Below are 19,791 nucleotides of genomic sequence, written 5' to 3'. Positions count from 1 at the left end.
CCATTCTGAAGACCAATGTTCTCTACATGGTGACATGGACGCCATTCTGAAGACCAATGTTCCCTACATGGTGACATGGACGCCATTCTGAAGACCAATGTTCTCTACATGGTGACATGGACGCCATTCTGAAGACCAATGTTCTCTATATGGTGACATGGACGCCATTCTGGAGACCAATGTTCTCTACATGTCGACATGGACGCCATTCTGAAGACCAATGTTCTCTACATGGTGACAATGTATGAACCTAATTCTGAAAACCGTTGTCCGCCACATGGAGACAATGTATGAACCCCATTCTGAAGACCAATGAAAACCATGTCTGAGCCCACTTCTTAGTGTTTCTCGTCGCCATATCAGATGACAAATTGCGGCGTGAAAGCCAATTCATCCACACAGGCACGGTTGGTCAGAAGGATTTCAGTTGAAACTGCACAGTTCAGATTCACAGGGATTTACAATACGTTTTGGTTGAGGAGCACATTTACAGTGCCAAGCAATTCAGACCTTACCATTACATATCCTATCCTTAAAATCCAAACACCCATGGTTTTCCTTACCAGAAAATAGCAAACAAATAGTATTGAAGAATCCAGTTGGAAAAAGTTTCTTCGCATTGACAACAAACGGGTTGGTAAATTCAATCTGAGAGTCTATTTGAATTCCAAAAGCTGTTCCGGCAATCGTGTCCAAAGCGAATGCTACAAAAAATCTAAAATATTTGCATAGATATTAAATTACAAATTGAATTTTTTTATGAAATGCTGATATCATTTTTAAATTCTATATTTTCCTAAAACGCGTCCCACATCCAGGATAAACAAGGATTTAATTCAAAATGTCTTTCACCGGATAACAAGATCAATACACTCGCTCTTACGGATCTTTCTCCCTGCATCCATTCCGTATGTTATCATCAACTTATCACCTACTCTTTCACATAGCTGGCGTCTGTGTGTGTTGCAGCCTCGGCTAGGTTCCTGGCCAGTGACTCTGCCGCTGTGTTGATGTGAGGAAACATCTGTAATCATACAATGCTAACTGTACGTTACCTCGTTCTATTGTCTTTTCTATATTCTGAAAAGGGGTTAAAGACATGTGAGTATTAGCAACATAACTCATGGAGTTTAAATATAACAACAAAAGAAACAGTCCAATCCAACTGACAGGGATCTCCCCTCACAAGTCAATGTGTGAGTGCACCAGCTGACCACCAGTTGCCCTGTCGTTGCCCGTATCAGTATGATGGCGATAATTTGGCATTCACAGACGTAAACCGCCAAGAAGTCGAGTGGTTGATAGTATGAGCAACGTTCCATGCCGTCAAGGCACTTGCTTATCAAACAGTCAGGTTAGACCAATTCCTCATCAACCCCTTGTTAGTCGGCTGGTGCGTGAATTATCGAGTAACTGGTAGGTCTGCTCCGAAGAATGATCTACCCGCGTAACACGACACATGTTCTGTCTTTGTGGGTATACAGGGATACACTTACATGCTTGACTTTAGCCCCAGTGAAGGTAGGGCTCATGATATTGCGTAGTCGAAACCATGTATCATCCCTGGCAAAGATGAGTGCCATGTCTAAAGGGTACGGGTTCATGTTGAGAGACTGCCACGTGGCCTGAAATACACATATTTCACATTTATCTGTGATTGTATCCGTGTGTCCAACTGTTAATGTTGCTGCTTGTCTATCTGTGAGTGGTGCTGTGTGTCTATCTGTGAGTGTTGCTGTGTGTCTATCTGAGAGTGTTGCTGTGTGTCTATCTGTGAGTGTTGATGTGTGTCTATCTGTTAATGTAGCCGTGTGTCTATCTGTGAGTGTTGCTGTGTGTCTATCTGAGAGTGTTGCTGTGTGTCTATCTGTGAGTGTAGCTATGTGACAGCTATGTAGCCCTGTGTGAAATTATCGTTACTGAACACCGGCTCAGTGACTGACACTCCTTAACTATAGCTTGGCGATTATTCTTCACAGGTTAATATTTCAAACACAGTTTTGTTTCCCTTGTCGTCAATGCTTACCATTCTATTTGTGAAATTATCGAAGTTCTTCACTAACACTTCCTTCAAAATATCCAAATCATGCACGAAAATGTATGGCAGCGCGCCCAGGTACTGACTACAAAGCAAAAGGGGAAATCATTTAGTCATATAAATGTAACATGGCTGCGATCTGTTTTGTTTTTACCTTCAACGTCGCAATCAGCAGTATTCCAGTTATATGATAATCATGTGATTGACATTATGAGCATTGTAGGAATGGCAGTTTGTGCATCTTTATATGTAGTGAGTGTATGTGTGTAATATGGGAGGGGAAGTCATCAGCAGGGTGGGTGGATGGTGGGGGGGGGGGTAGTGTGTGGTTTGGAGTTCTACTATGCTGTTAGACTCACCCGTACACCTTCCCGTAGGTTTTCCTGTGTCTGCGTTGTGGGTCAACAATGCCCTGTTAGAGAAGAATCAAGAATGTAATATGTTATCACTCATATGCTTGACATTGAGTTTCCTACAGCTGAACGAAGCCAGAGGGTGAAGACATTTAAGTACGACTCTAGTTTGTCCTGACTCTGTTTTAGAACTGTGCAGCGTTGCAGGAACTGGGCTCACCATAATTCTATGACCGTTGTCGTAGGTCTTCTGTGAGCCGACAATAGTATCAACAGTTACACTGTTCTATTTACCGAACAAGTAAATGCCATACTTAGTAGATACACATCCTGCAGCTGATCTGCTATCAATTATTTTTGATCTCGCTTTTACAACACTTTTGAAGCTTTATGATAAATATTTTACATATGTGGACATTTGTTTCAAGTTTCCAAGGAATATAGTTGGAGATGGACCCGGTATCCCAGCGTTGAGAAGCATGCGAAGTCGCCATTTGCCGTACCTGTAGAGAAGGATGCATGGGTTTACAGATCTACAGATTCCACATATTGCTGTTGTCTGACATCACGTTTACTTTCTTGCATGAGTTTCTAGAAGAAAATTCTTTATAGGATTCTCTAGTTATATCATAATGAAGAAGGATTAAATCTGATATCTATATTATTCTTTTCCGTTGTGTGGACTTCTCTGGTTATGCCGCAATAGTCACTTAAACTAAACAAATATTTTCCTGTTCACGTCAAGGCATGTAGTTCCAAGCTGGCACGATGAATGGCACTTTCGAGTCATGGTGTAAAACACAGAAACAAACTTAATATTTGTTAGCACTGATTAGGTTATATATGAAGAAGGTCAAGAAATCGAACCAAATTTCCATTGCTATAGTTTTCTGCAGACAAGAATATACTCACAGGTAAATCAGCAAACATACGCTCGCTCCATACCAGACAACAGGTGGTATGCCCAGACAGCGTAGAATGTCCATACCAGGAACAGTGACTGATTTCTTCGCCTCGATAACGCGCACGTGTTTATATATCCTGAAGTGGCTGCCAAATCAGCAAATTGAGAGAGTCACGTGGTCAGTCACATGTACATCTATCACACCGATGGGTTCAAAGACAGTGACGTCATCAGTTACATGAACATATCCACACCGATGGGTTTGAAGACAGTGACGTCATCAGTTACATGTACATCCACCACACCGATGGGTTCAAAGACAGTGACGTCATCAGTTACATGCACATCCACCACACCGATGGGCTCAAAGACAGGGACGTCATCAGTTACATGCACATCCACCACACCGATGGGCTCAAAGACAGAGACGTCATTGGTTACATGCACATCCACCACACCGATGGGCTCAAAGACAAGGACGTCATCAGTTACATGCACATCCACCAAACCGATGGGTTCAAAGACAGGGACGTCATCAGTTACATGCACATCGATCAGACAGATGGGCTCAAAGACAGGGACGTCATAAGTCACATGTACATCCACCACACCGATGGGTACAAAGACAGTGACGTCATCAGTTACATGCACATCCACCACATCGATGGGTTCAAAGACAGGGACGTCATCAGTTACATGCACATCGATCAGACTGATGGGTACAAAGACAGTGACGTCATCAGTTACATGCACATCCACCACATCGATGGGTTCAAAGACAAGGACGTCATCAGTTGCATGCACATCGATCAGACAGATGGGTTCAAAGACAGGGACGTCATCAGTCACATGTACATCACCACACCGATGGGTTCAAGGACAGTGACGTCATTAGTCACATTTACATCACCACACCAATGGGTTCAAAGGCAGTGACGTCATAAGTCACATGAACATTACCACACCGATGGCTTCAAAGACAGTGACGTCATCAGTCACATGAACATCACCACACCGATGGGTTCAAAGACAGGGACGTCATCCTTTACATGTACATCCACCACACCGATGGGTTCATGGACTGTGACGTCATCAGTTACATGCACATCCACAACACCGATGGGTTCAAAGACAGGGACGTCGTCAGTTACATGAACATCCACCACACCGATGGGTTCAAGGACAGGGACGTCATCAGTTATATGAACATCACCACACCAATGGGTTTAAAGACAGTGACGACATCAGTTACATATACATCACGACACCGATGGGTTCTTGGACTGTGACGTCATCAGTTACATGCACATCCACAACACCGATGGGTTCAAAGACAGTGACGTCATCAGTTACATGTACATCCATCACACCGCTGGGCTCGAACACAGGGACGTCATCAGTTACATGAACATCCACCACACCGATGGGCTCAAAGACAGGGACGTCATTAGTCACATGCACATCGATCACACTGATTGGTTGAAAGGCAGGGACGTCATTAGTCACATGTACATCTCCACACCGATGGGCTCAAAGACAGTGACGTCATCAGTTACATGTAGATCAACCACAACGATGGGTTAAAAGACAGTGACGTCGTTAGTCACATGAACATCACCACACCGATGGGTTAAAAGACAGTGACGTCATTAATCACATGTAAATCACCACACCGATGGTTTCAAAGACAGTGACGTCATCAGTTACATGAACATCAACACACCGATGGGTTCAAAGACAGTGACGTCATTAGTCACATGTACATCCACCTCACCGATTGGTTCAAAGACAGGGACGTCATCAGTTACATGTACATCCACCTCACCGCTGGGCTCGAACACAGGGACGTCATCAGTTACATGAACATCCACCACACCGATGGGCTCAAAGACAGGGACGTCATTAGTCACATGCACATCGATCACACTGATTGGTTGAAAGGCAGGGACGTCATTAGTCACATGTACATCTCCACACCGATGGGCTCAAAGACAGTGACGTCATCAGTTACATGTAGATCAACCACACCGATGGGTTAAAAGACAGTGACGTCGTTAGTCACATGAACATCACCACACCGATGGGTTAAAAGACAGTGACGTCATTAGTCACATGTAAATCACCGGACCGATGGTTTCAAAGACAGTGACGTCATCAGTTACATGAACATCAACACACCGATGGGTTCAAAGACAGTGACGTCATTAGTCACATGTACATCCACCTCACCGATGGGTTCAAAGACAGGGACGTCATCAGTTACATGTACATCCACCTCACCGCTGGGCTCGAACACAGGGACGTCATCAGTTACATGAACATCCACCACACCGATGGGCTCAAAGACAGGGACGTCATTAGTCACATGCACATCGATCACACTGATTGGTTGAAAGGCAGGGACGTCATTAGTCACATGTACATCTCCACACCGATGGGCTCAAAGACAGTGACGTCATCAGTTACATGTAGATCAACCACACCGATGGGTTAAAAGACAGTGACGTCGTTAGTCACATGAACATCACCACACCGATGGGTTAAAAGACAGTGACGTCATTAGTCACATGTAAATCATCACACCGATGGTTTCAAAGACAGTGACGTCATCAGTTACATGAACATCACCACACCGATGGGTTCAAAGACAGTGACGTCATTAGTCACATGTACATCCACCTCACCGATGGGTTCAAAGACAGGGACGTCATCAGTTACATGTACATGCACCACACCGATGGGTGTAAAGACAGTGACGTCATTAGTCACATGTACATCATTACACAGGTGGGTTCAAAGACAGTGACGTCATCAGTTACATGCACATCCACCACACCGTTGGGTTCAAAGACAGGGACGTCATTAGTCACATGTGCATCCACCACACCGATGGGTTCAAAGACAGTGATGTTATCAGTCATATGTACATCCCCCACACCGATTGGCTCAAAGACAGTGACGTCAGTAGTCACATGTACATCCACCACAGCAATGGGCTCAAAGAGAGTGACGTCATCAGTTACATGTACATCCACAACACCGATGGGTTCAAAGACAGTGACGTCATCAGTTACATGCACATCCACCTCACCGATGGGTTCAAAGACAGGGACGTCATCAGTTACATGTACATGCACCACATCGATGGGTGTAAAGACAGTGACGTCATTAGTCACATGTACATCATTACACATGTGGGTTCAAAGACAGTGACGTCATCAGTTACATATACATCCAACACAGCAATGGGCTGAAAGACAGTGACGTCATCAGTTGCATGTACATCCACAACACCGATGTGTTCAAAGACAGGGACGTCATTAGTCACATGTACATCACCACACCGATGGGTTCAAAGGCAGTGACGTCATTAGTCACATGAACATCCACCACACCAATTGGCTCAAAGACAGTGACGTCATTAGTCACATTTACATCATCACACCAATGGGTTCAAAGGCAGTGACGTCATAAGTCACATGAACATCACCACACCGAAGGGTTCAAAGACAGGGACGTCATCATTTATATGTACATCCACCACACCGATGGGTTCATGGACTGTGACGTCATCAGTTACATGCACATCCACAACACCGATGGGTTCAAAGACAGGGACGTCGTCAGTTACATGAACATCAACCACACCGATGGGTTCAAAGACAGTGACGTCATCAGTTACATGCACATCCACCACACCAATGGGCTCAGAGACAGTGACGTCAGTAGTCACATGTAGATCCCCCACACCAATTGGCTCAAAGACAGTGACGTCAGTAGTCACATGTAGATCCCCCACACCAATTGGCTCAAAGACAGTGACGTCATCAGTTACATGTACATCCACAACACCGATGGGCTCAGAGACAGTGACGTCAGTAGTCACATGTACATCCACCACACCGATGGGCTCAAAGACAGTGACGTCAGTAGTCACATGTACATCACCAAACCGATGGGCTGAAAGACAGTGACGTCAGTAGTCACATTTACATCCACCACACCGATGGGCTCAAAGACAGTGACGTCAGTAGTCACATGTACATCCACCACACCGATGGGCTCAAAGACAGTGACGTCAGTAGTCACATGTACATCACCAAACCGATGGGCTCAAAGACAGGGACGTCAGTAGTCACATTTACATCCACCACAGCAATGGGCTCAAAGACAGTGACGTCATCAGTTACATGTACATCCCCCACACTGATGGGCTCAAAGACAGTGACGTCAGTAGTCACATGTACATCACCAAATCGATGGGCTCAAAGATGTTGCTCGTGACAAGTGTTCGGTCCCGATCGAGACAACCGACTGTAAACGAGACCGAAAGATTTAACGATGGCAGCATAATTAGGTGGTGCTCAGATCTCTCGCACTTGGAGAACAAACAAATGTATGGGTATTAAGCGAGATACTATTATTGTAATGATATCTTAAAGTCGCACATTCTTCCTATCATGAATCATGCTGCCACCTTAGAATATGCTAAATCGTTGAGTAGAGAAGCCAAATGGCTGTGGCCTTATGCAACAAACAAACACTTATTATTTTTTGCCGCAAAAGTGGTGACTCACTCACTTCTCGCGAGCACCCGGTGTCATCACTGATTTCACTATTATTTTGCTTTTACACGCCGCATGACAGATAATCGAGACATGCATCCTACGTTGACGTTTCGCGCGAACACCTGGGCCTGGATTTTCGAAACGATCGTAGCCCTAAAACTATCGTAAATTTGTCGTAAGGAAATCGTAGGCTATCGTAGCATATTTTCGAAACTATCGTAGCCCTAAGATATCTTAAGATTGTCGTAAATCTAAGATAGCCCCATACCTGTCGTAAGTTTATTTTATCTTCATCCAAGATGGCGGCATACTTTTCCATTGATATTTTGCCAAACAATTAGTCCGCTTTACGTTCAAACATTGACATTTCATTTTGTAAAACTGAGTGATTCATATTGACACTTCGAAAACACGAAGAACGCATCAAGGATTTCACGTCAAAAATGTTCTTAATCGCGACAGCGATCCACATAACTGTGGAGTCGATATCTTACAATATATTTCTATCCGAGTCCATGCTGAAGAAGTGTGAAACAACATACCGTTTCGATGATTTGGGAAGGATAAAAACGGAAGGTGTCGGCAGGCTACAGTAATGACAGTGTCCTTATTGATAACTCAGGGGGAGCTAATCTTAGTTCAAACTCTAGTTGAGAGTGGTTTCCCTTTGTATTCGCCTGGGACACCTTGCTCAATGTTACAGTTTTCATAAAGCGCAGAGTTCCGCTGTTATATTTTCTGGATCGCATTTGTGTCAATGTTTTAGTCTTTATTTTCGCATTTCATTAAATTATATCAATCTACATTAAAAAAAACCTTAAAGGTTTCGCATAAGTTTTTACATCTAAAATCGTGTGGGACGGGTGGTTTTAATAATTGAATTTTAACTATACAGTGTAGTATTTATTGACTTAACAAGGAAATACATGTGATCAAATATTTGTATATAATATCTAATATTATTCTTGCAAGAGTAATTGTAATTTGTTTCGTATTAAATTCAATACCTATGTTATCTATTTCATCTTGAAAGACAAATATTTGATTTAAAAAATATTAAAAACTGTCTGATGAACAATTGCATTCTTTAAAAAACATTGATTAATGGCATATAGATGTATTCAATTAAATATAACAATTTACTGAAATTTTGACAGTAAAATTTAAAAAAACATTGATTAATGGCATATAGATGTATTCAATTAAATATAACAATTTACTGAAATTTTGACAGTAAAATTTAAGCACAGACTTTCGTATCGGCAAATCAAATAAAAAATGGCTTCCCATGCTCGTTCTTGTTCTCGTCAAAATGTAGCATATTGTCCAAAATCACTTTCGAATATATGTTCGCAGAAAAAAAAGTTTATTGAATGAAATTTACTGATCAATATAAAATACACATTTTCAACACAATAATCTTTGCATTCAATAAACCGGTTTTAAAATATTTTGGTGTTTTTGATATTTAAGTCTACATCTTCCCGTTTTATGTTTAAAAAATATATAGATATACTTGAGACCATTCAAACAATAAAATCGTTGTCACGTTTAGTGTCAACGGACAAATACTAGTAAATGATCATCAGCAAGTCTGTCAGACAAGCCAAACATTATTGAACTACGTTCTGGAATAGATTTGACACATTACAAAGTATTTCGCTCCTCAGCCAGATTTAAATGAAATCAGACAAATCAGTTTATTAGCTCTACTTAATTTAAAAGGATAGAAAATAACTACATTATATGTATGTTCACGTTAACTTGTGGCGTGTTCCATTAGACAAAAACTTGACAATTCCTAAATTATCTCTCTTTGCGAACAAAAATTAGTGTCACTTTTAAATTTTGAAAATAATTATGGATCTAGATAGATACAAAAATAATTTCATTATCTAAATACTAGTAGCTTGATATTGTATTTAAGTACTTGGCTAATTCGTGAAATATATTGGATACATAAATAACAAAACAAACTTAACAAGCTTAGATTGTTATAAAAACTTGCTTGTGGGTGCGCTGCTTCCTGAACAATTTTTGTTTGGAGTGTTTCCACGTATAATGTTGGTGTTTACACAAATATAAACTTAGCTTTTGACATAAACACAAACATATACAGTATACATCACTTAAGATCAGACTTGAACACGCATGTTAAATGTTGAACGCATATGCAGTTCGATCAAAGGACTCGTCAATGTCATTAAGAATAACGTCCCTTACTTTCGTCCTTGACTTTGTACGCGATGTGTTTATATCATACAGTTCTGCGCGCTCACGAGTGGACCATTTGACGGGGAAAATCGTGAAGTATCTTTTCGCACATTATTTCAATGCTAGTAGCTAAAGTGTGGTAACACTACACTTATTGATCATAACATTTATTGGTTTTGAAAAATGCTATTGCATTACACACGAATGCTAATTGTGTTCGGGTAGTCAATAGTTATGGCATCATTTATCATAAGAAGAAAACGTCTTCATGTAGGATTGTACAGAATTTCACTCAAATATGTGCATGGTAAACAATGTGACCTGACAATGTGATCATGAATTCCGTGTCATTTATCTATGTTGTTGTTATTGTCAGCAGCTGGGAAATCCCCGTGACGTCATTGGGAAACACCCCGCTTTTTCAATCTCTAACACAAATGAGTTCCTTGTCAGACTTACGATAAGTATCGTAACTCTGAACGATCTGCGACAGGTTTACGACAGTTTCGAAAATCTCTCTTATCTTAACCTTAAGATATCTTATCTTTGAACGTAAGTTGTTAAAACTTATCTTAGCTAAGATCGTTTCGAAAATCTAGGCCCTGGTGTCATCGTCAATTTTCAATGATCCATTCATATAATTTTCACTTCGGTTTTGCCTTTGACGCCCACTGGATAATCAAGAGTGATTATTCTCTGGCGTTGAAGTTTTACATAGCCATAGTGTAGTAAATTGTGTATCTGTCATGACAGTTTAAACGGTTCCTAACAAAGACGCTATTGTATGATACCAAACAAACAATCTATTCATTGACTGTGTAGAGTGGAAATATTAATGTTGTGTAATATGTTTTCCCATATATCATTGCGTTAGTCGCAGATTCACAATATTAGGTCACTGTGTTCATACGGATTCTGGCGCAACATCAGAGTAAACTGACGGGCAAAAGAAACGACACCAACATGTGTCGATACCACCAGGTGTTGATTGTTGTAATTACGTAACGTCACGTGACTATATTATGTTTGCATTGGTAGAGCGTGCGTCGGTCTACACTGCAGATGTACGTGTATATTTATATACAGAATATCTTACATTTCTCTGCTAGGACAGTTGATGCTCTTCCTAATACAGTATAACTTAAAAAAACACCAACACATTTTACTGTCGGTATGTGCAGGGAATGTTCATATTAATGTTGTGCCATACGTTACATGATACTGCGTCAGATCCAGATTCACGATGTGTGAATGTTTGTATTGTGCGACGGCACCTGGTACACAAGCCATTCAGAAACATGATAGTTCAACTACACAGGGCTACAGAGAAACAATGATATCAACGTTGTGTTCTTTTTGATAATAGCATTGATATATTGACAGGAGTTCGTAGCTGAAATATTGCTCACTGAAGCCACCAACAACATTCACTCAGCCAAAGAAGAAATTCTAAACTTGCATTACGAAAACTATATTTCCAATATGGGTACAATATGTACAGTATGTTGTTGGTATGTCCCTCTGACATCTGATATTACTGACAGCTGCGTAAAACCACCAGTACAATATGTCGGGACGTGCCTGCTCATATGAGGTGTTCTGTGGGTTGGGCGTGGTATGTGTAGTTAACGCCGGGTGTCATTCCTCTCACTGCTGCATAGGGCGTGTTAATGAGGAACCGGTTTAACGACAACATGGCTTAGAGTTACAGTTTGGGTGATATATCCGTAGGGAATGTAGAGACGCTTCATTACGCATACACCTACATGCGTATGGCTTGCATATGACACATTGTTTGTATGCACATTAATACAAAATTACATACACTAAAGCAAACATTCATGTATTATTCTGTGGTCAAGAAAACAACCCGAAGGTGATGTTGCTCGCCAGATAATCCAAGTGGGCAGATGTCCGTCGTGAATTCTTGAGTCATCAAAGAGAGTGTGGCTGTTGATTGGTCAGTGTTGGTGCCTCAAGCTGTATGACAAACGGGAGGATTTCGATAATCCTATCGCCATTCTCCCTTTCTTGTCTAGCAATATACTATCAGCTCCAGCTTATTGTGTCTACATTTCATTACAGTCAAATTTCAGGGAAGACACACAGAGCTTTTTGTTCAATGTTTCACCATCAAAGTCTGGTTAAGTTATTGCAGAAATTTGGGGACATTCATTCAGATGAATTTACTAAATGGAACACGTCGCTTGTCATCATGGTGTGCGATGCTATCCCATTCTATGATCTTTATAGGGAGTTTTCATGAACCATTAATAAAGGGTTCTTTCTTTTTCTTTTTTAATGAACACAGTGTGAGTGAGGGTCGTACCGGTAGGAAGGACATGTTTACTTTTGTCGCCAACAAATGGTGTCATCATCGATTTTCAGTGATCCATTCATATAATCACTGGTTTGATTTTTAGCCCATATACGACATCGATTATTCTCTGACCCTTACGTTTTGAATAAACCCAAGTTCCCTCACTCAGCACCGATTTCCAAACCGGAGAACATGTTTAGACACTGATCGTGAGCTTGTTTTGAAACCATGTGAAGCCCATCGAGAGTGAACGTGACACAATGGGCGTGGCAAGGAAATGTCAAGACTGGAGACATAGGACTCTTTATTTACAATTACATTTTGGATATTCAATTGTCCTTAAATTGATTCCACGAAGAAAATGGTTACTAGCTCCTTAATGGTATTCATAAAATATTGTCACCAGTGGCATAAACCTCTTTTGTTCATAGTGGGGGCTGTCTTCGTCAAAATAATGTGATATTACTACAAGCATCATAAAAACTCTCACTCATTCACGCTTTCAGTTTAAATTTAGTGCTGATTTGGGTTCTTAATGTTCGTTGAATGTTGAATTTAAATTATGCTATTCCTATGTGTGGACCGTGTCAGGTAGAATGACACGCTCGGCATTCATTAGGTCAATGTTGCAAGACTTCACTGGGCCGACATACGCATGTCGGAGTGCCATCAATTACGTCCAGCTGGGCTGACTGTGCCTGTCATGGTTTTCCGCTTCTAGGGGAAATAATTAATGAGTGAGTTAGTGAGTGAGGTTTTCAGTTAAGCCTCGGTACATGTCGTTGACAAGCACTCAATATGGCGGCCCAAGCTGGACGCATGAGAGCGCTCTCCCAAATGTGCGGATTTTTCGTAAATCTTTGACAAAGCAAACATGAGAAGAAGCAGATACGTCTTTCCCAAGAACTAAAGATAAACATAATAGATACGGGCTGTTGTACATTTGTATTTTGTGGTACAGCGGAGAAAATGCCAACTCGAAATAGATATAGGAGGAAATCCGGCAAGCAGGCAAGCACAAGTGAGAAACAGAAGCCTTCGGGGTCACCTACAGATTCTCTTCCACCGAAAACACCAGGGCAGATAGTACAGTCTTCTATACAGATGCCTTCCGTTTTTACATTTGAAGCCAGTACACCTGAACATACAGCTGAAAACCTGGACCCCTGAACTGGTAAGGGGGAAACAACACTGTGATCAAAATCAAAATCTCTCACAGGACAGTTTTTCTATGAAAGTGTCGGCTAATCAGAAGGATATCTCATATCCATCAACAATATTTAACTTTATTAATGATGCTTCCATTGACATTCTCACAACTAAACTCAGCAGAGATCTCATGTTGCCCCAACTCCAAGACAAGTTTGCCAAGTTATTTGAGAGTATAGCAAAGGATCTTATCGAATGCCTAGCCAGAGATATTGTACAACCGCTAAAGCAAGAAATCATTCATCCTCGACATGAACTTGAGACGAAAACTGATGATCTTGAACAGTACAGTAGAAGAAACTCTCTACGAATTAGTGACCTACCTGGATCAAAGTTAGAAAACACAGAGGCATTAGTGATGGGGGTCCTCATATACTTACATCCTGACCTTACAGCATCGGACATCGACAGATGCCACCGAGTCGGTAAGCAAAACATGGATAACAACAGACAGGTCATCGTAAAATTCGTCAGCTATAGAAACAGGAACAACGTGATTTCTAAGAGAAGAATGCTGAGACAAAATAGAAGTTCAGTCTCTATAAACGAGGACATTTCCAAGCATCAAAGAAAACTGTTCAAACTGACCCGAGACTTAAAAGCAAAACAACTAATCTCTTCCACGTAGACTTATGATGGCCGAGTGTATGTTGAGGAACAACCCGAGGGTGTTATGAGTGTGATTCAGTGCGAGTTTGACCTGGACAGATATCGTTGATGTTAAAGAGAACTTACATTACATCAGATTTGTACCCTGTACTTTATAGCTTGAGTTCCAAGTGATTCATACTGCGATGCAACAGTGATACATAAGGATACGCCAAAGCATATTTAAAGTAATGTCATCAAAACTAACTACTGACACATGTCAACACAACGGGAAACACTCCATGTATCTGTTGTTGCTGTTAGTTAAGTCATGTACTATATTTGTATACAAGCTTACTTTTGTCTCTGCTTTCTGCCAGCTTTCCTATGTATTCCTTCTGAAACCTTCCTGTATCCTTTCCCTACTGCTTTCTGGTGTACACAGTTTTATGATGACTAACTATCCTTGCCATAGTTCCTTGTCGAGATCTACATTGCCGGTTTTGTTAAATATGCACGATAGTTTGTTCTCGCAGTTATCTTACTATTGTTAGTGTTCCCGATCACACAACCACACACCTATGAGAAGTATGTATATATTCATCTTACCCAATGGGTAATGATATAATTCAACACCGTGTGGTGATCGGGGTTTTCAATTGTATTTTGTGGCAAAAGAGTCTGCGTTGCGCACATAAAGTCAGCCTAAGTAGTGCATCATTCATTGTATCTTTTCTCAGCGAATTTTACAAATCGTGTGATATATTGCATGTCGAATGCAGAGCGTGCAGTGTGTTTGTATTTCTTTGTTTCATGCAAGCTCAGATCAGAAGCGCTAATGTAACAATTGTATTGTTATTGTTGCTGATGCTAGCCGGAACGTACATCCAAATCCTGGACCACCGAACCGTGACAACGCTGACCAGTCACTGTCTATATTTTACCTAAATGCTAGAAGTATACGTAACAAACTCTCTTATTTGAGTGAACACCTTTCAGATTACAGCGTCGTTTGTTTTACTGAGACACACCTAGATGACAGTATTAAAAATGAAGACTTGAGCTGGGAAAATTTTGACAACCCGGTACGAAAAGACAGAAATATGTTCGGAGGTGGTGTCATGATATATGTAAATAAGCTGTTATCTTTTAAAAGAAGACATGAATTAGAAAACATGCAAGATGAATCGATTTGGATTCAAATATGCTTACATGTACCTCAAAGCTCAATTTCATTGTGCTCTGTCAACAGACCGGAACATAATTCAGTGAATATTTGGACCCGCTTAGATGATAGCATTGGAAATGCCCTGGATATTTCGTGCAAGATTACTGTGTTGGTGACATGAATGAAAATATGTTATCGCCTGGGAGCTTAAACGTAAATGAATTACAAAATAGGAAAATTCTACACAATATCATAACCGAGCCTACCAGATTTACTGACCATACCAGTAGTTTATTGGATCCTATTATTATCAGTGAAGATATAAACGTCATCGACAGTGGTGTAATTGATTTTGATAGTAACATTAGCGACCACAGGGGAACTAACATTGAAATAGACACTAATTTGCGAACAAAATTAGCATATAAAAGAAAAATTTCATGTTTTAAAAACGGTGACTATGATAAACTAAATTCGCTCATTGAAAACACTTGCTGGTATGAATTATTGAGTCAAAATTCAAATGTTGATGAAGCATATATTCTGTTCTATAAATACTCGAATAAATATGTTAAAATAAGCATTCCAACCAAAATAGTAACCGTTCGTCCAAAGGACAAACCTTGGTATGATTTCAGTTTGAGACGAGAATCCAGGAAAAGATTAAAAAAAGGCTAAAAAAATAATAAGGAAAACGACATTCGGGTGTATATAAATCAGAGTGAGTGAGTGAGTATTGTTTTACGCCGCAGAAAACAAACCCAGTTACTGGAAAATTTTACGTTATGTTGTGAATAACTCTGGCTCAGCAAACAGCATAGCCACTCTTAAACAGTATGATACGGACGAACACCCGACAATTTTTAATGATATTGAAAAGGCAGACAAACTGAATAAATATTTTCAATCTATATCTGACATCTATGATACAAGAACAACTATGCCCGACTTCACATTTCGTACAGAGACAGAGATGAACAACATAGATAGTCATATCTAAAATCGAAATTGAAGACATAATGCAATGTTTGCCTCTGAACAATGCCTCGGGACCGGACAAAATTTGTCCTAAATTATTAAAGAAAACTGTATATTCTTTAAGCGAAGCATTGTGCTTACTGTTCAATATGTCACTACAATCAAGTATATTTCCATCAGTGTGGAAAAAAGCAAACGTTATGCCATTATTTGAGAAAGGTGATCTACTATCGTTTCTAATTATAGACCGATATCACTCATAAGCTGTTTAGGAAAATTGTTTGAGAGAGGTGTGTTCAAACGTTTATAAAATTAATTTCATGAGAACAAAATGTTGTATAAGTACCAATCTGGGTTTCAGGCTGGTCACTCAACTGTACATCAACTAATAGAACTTTATCATCAAATCTTTACAGCATTAGATAACAAAGAAAACTATTGTGTTGTATTCTGTGATGTATCAGAAGCCTTTCATGGTGTATGGCACAGTGGGCTTGTGTATAAATTAGAGAGGTATGGCATAAAAAGCCAATTGTTGAAATGGTTACATAAGTATGCGTCGCCAAAGCATATTTGTGAATGGGTAAATGTCCAAACCAAGATACATGAAGGCTTGCGTGCCACAGGGGTCCGTGCTTGGACCTTTACTCTTTATTGTTTATGTAAATGACATTTCTGATAATTAGACTTTATGACAAGATTGTTTGCCGACGATACATCGATTGGCATGTCATCCAATGATAACAGTGTACTGGAACGTTCCTTACGCACAAATTTAACAATCTTAAGTGAAATGGCGAAACTTTGGCTGATAACTTACAATCCCGAAAAGACTAAATCTGTTCTATTCTCTCTTAAAGACAACAATTGAGGTCTAAAACTATATTTCAACAGAAAAGAAATCAGCTCTGTAAATAGTCATAGGCACTTGGGTGTTATACTTGAAGCCAGTGGCAAATGGTCTTGTCAAATAGATACCATAATTAAAACAACTTCCAAGATGATTTACTCAATGAGAAAACTCAAACATCCACTTCACAGAAATACCAGTAATAATATATATAAAATGTTCATAAGACCACACTTTGAATCCGCATGTGAGGCATAGGATGGTTGCACCGAAGGACAAAGTGAGAAATTAGAACAATTACAATTAGAAGCTGCAGTCATTGTAACTGGTCTACCTAAATATGCCCCCAGGCATTCATTAAATTACGAAACCGGTTGGGAACCCTTAGTTGAGCGTAGAAAGAAACGTAAAATTTGTCTTTTCTTCAAAATTAATCATAACATGGCCCATTCTTACCTAACAGATATTCTACCCAAAACCGTTGCTCCAAAAAACTCATACAGTCTCAGAAACTCTGAAAACATCAGTGTTCCTCTCACAAGACTAAGACATTCGTGTAAATCCTTTTACCCATCGTCTATCCGATTGTGGAACTCTATTCCATTATCAGATAGAAATTCTATGATTTCTTGTTTTAAAAATTCTTTACAAAAGCACCACCCCACGTCACCTGCGTACTTCGCATATGGAAAAAGAAAATATAATATCTTACACACAAAATTGAGATACATGTGCAGTCAATTGTATGATGATTTATATAGAATTGGTATAAAAGATCACCCGAACTGTACATGTTCAAATACATGTGAAATGCTTATTATTATCTCATGGAATGTTCATTGTTTAGTCATCAGCGTACAATTATGTTTAACAGCCTTAAAAATATTTTTCATAACATACCTGTTGATGTACACTTACTGTTATACGGCCATGCAGATCACGTTGTTACAGAAAATGAAGCTATATTTAAGGCAGTACAACATGATATATGTACAACTAAAAGCTTTGTGTAAAGAACTGATCATTCAACAATGCATCTCTCCCCTTCAAACTCTCTCTCTCTCTCTTTGTTACCAGTTCCTTAATGGTATAATATTGTCCCCAGTGGCATAAACCTCTTTTGTTCATTGTTGGGCTGTCTTTGTCAAAATAATGTGATATTGCTACAAGCAGCATAAAAACTCTCACTAATTCACGCTTTCAATTTAGTACTGATTTGGGATTTTAATATTCGTTGAGAATTGAATTTAAATTATGCTATTCCTATGTGTGGACTGTGTCATGTAGAATGACACGCTCGGCATCCATTAGGTCAATGTTGCAAGACTTCACTGAAATACGTATGTTGGAGTTCCATCAATTACGTCCAGCTTGGCTGACTGTACCTGTCATGGTATCCCGCTTCTAGGGGAAATAATTAATGAATGAGTTAGTGAGTGAGGTTTTCAGTTAAGCCTCGGTACATGTCGTTGACAAGCACTCAATGTGGCGGCCCAAGCTGGACGCATGAGCGTGCTCTCCCAAATGTGCGGATTTTGCGTAAATCATTTGACAAAGCAAACATGAGAAGAAGCAGATACCTCTTCCCCAAGAACTTAAGATAAATATAATAGATACGGGCGGATGTACATTTGTATTTTGTGGTACAGCGGAGAAAATGCCATCTGGAAATAGATATAGGAAGAAATCCGGCAATAATAGGGGACATAATTAATGAGTGTGTTAGTGTGTGAGGTTTTCAGTTAAGCCACGGTACATGTCGTTGACATGTACCAGATGGGAGTGTATGTTTGATGAAGACAAACAAATGATTGTAGCGGCCAAGGGAGACTATCCTGTACTGAAACTGTGTCATCCAATGCACCTATAGCATAAACAATGAAACAGATGCGTGACACTGAAAACGCAAGGAAAGAATTTAAGATATCTGCTAGATAGGTGTTGTTACCAAGGCTGAAATCTGTGCGAAACTGACCTGCTTTTCAAGGCATACCCAAGAAAGACAGACAGTCTACAGCAACATGGCTCTGTGGATGGTGTTACTGCTGCTTGTTGGAGCATTTAAATCTGCATATGACTTGTTATTCTTCTTAATAAGGATGCAAGCATGACATTTGTTTTTTTCTCAATCATATTATCAGTTCCTCAAAAATATATTATTATTATTATTTACAGATTAAAATATAAAAATGCAGCAAAGAGGGTTTGGGTGATCCTGGCACAGTCAGGCTGGTTAGACTCATCATCAGCTCAGGGCCCTTGCCGCCCAGACAGCGAATGGGACTTCTTCCAAGAATCGCTGCCTAGTCAAACCCACCAAGAACTTTTCGGAAAAAGTGAAGACTCCCAAACACTGCAGCCCTCTGCATTACCCAGATTGTCAGAAGGGCTGTACTCCTGGTAGCAAACCCGGGTATTCTCCCAATGTCAGTCAACAGATTGGGAGGTACCAAACCTAAGGCACTGAGAACAATGGGGAGTCAGACAACTTGGTAATTGGGATGCAAGCGTGACATTTCGAAAGCGAGGTCCGCATATTTGCCATGATTTTCCTCAATCTGGTTAATCACATTAGTGTCAAAGGGGACAGACAATTCAATG

This window comes from Haliotis rufescens, unplaced genomic scaffold, assembly GCF_023055435.1.
Source record: "Haliotis rufescens isolate VD_foot unplaced genomic scaffold, xgHalRufe1.0.p SCAF_78, whole genome shotgun sequence".
NCBI classification, from domain to species: domain Eukaryota; kingdom Metazoa; phylum Mollusca; class Gastropoda; order Lepetellida; family Haliotidae; genus Haliotis; species Haliotis rufescens.
The sequence above is the reverse complement of the archived record's forward strand: the minus strand, read 5'-3'. Positions refer to the sequence as shown.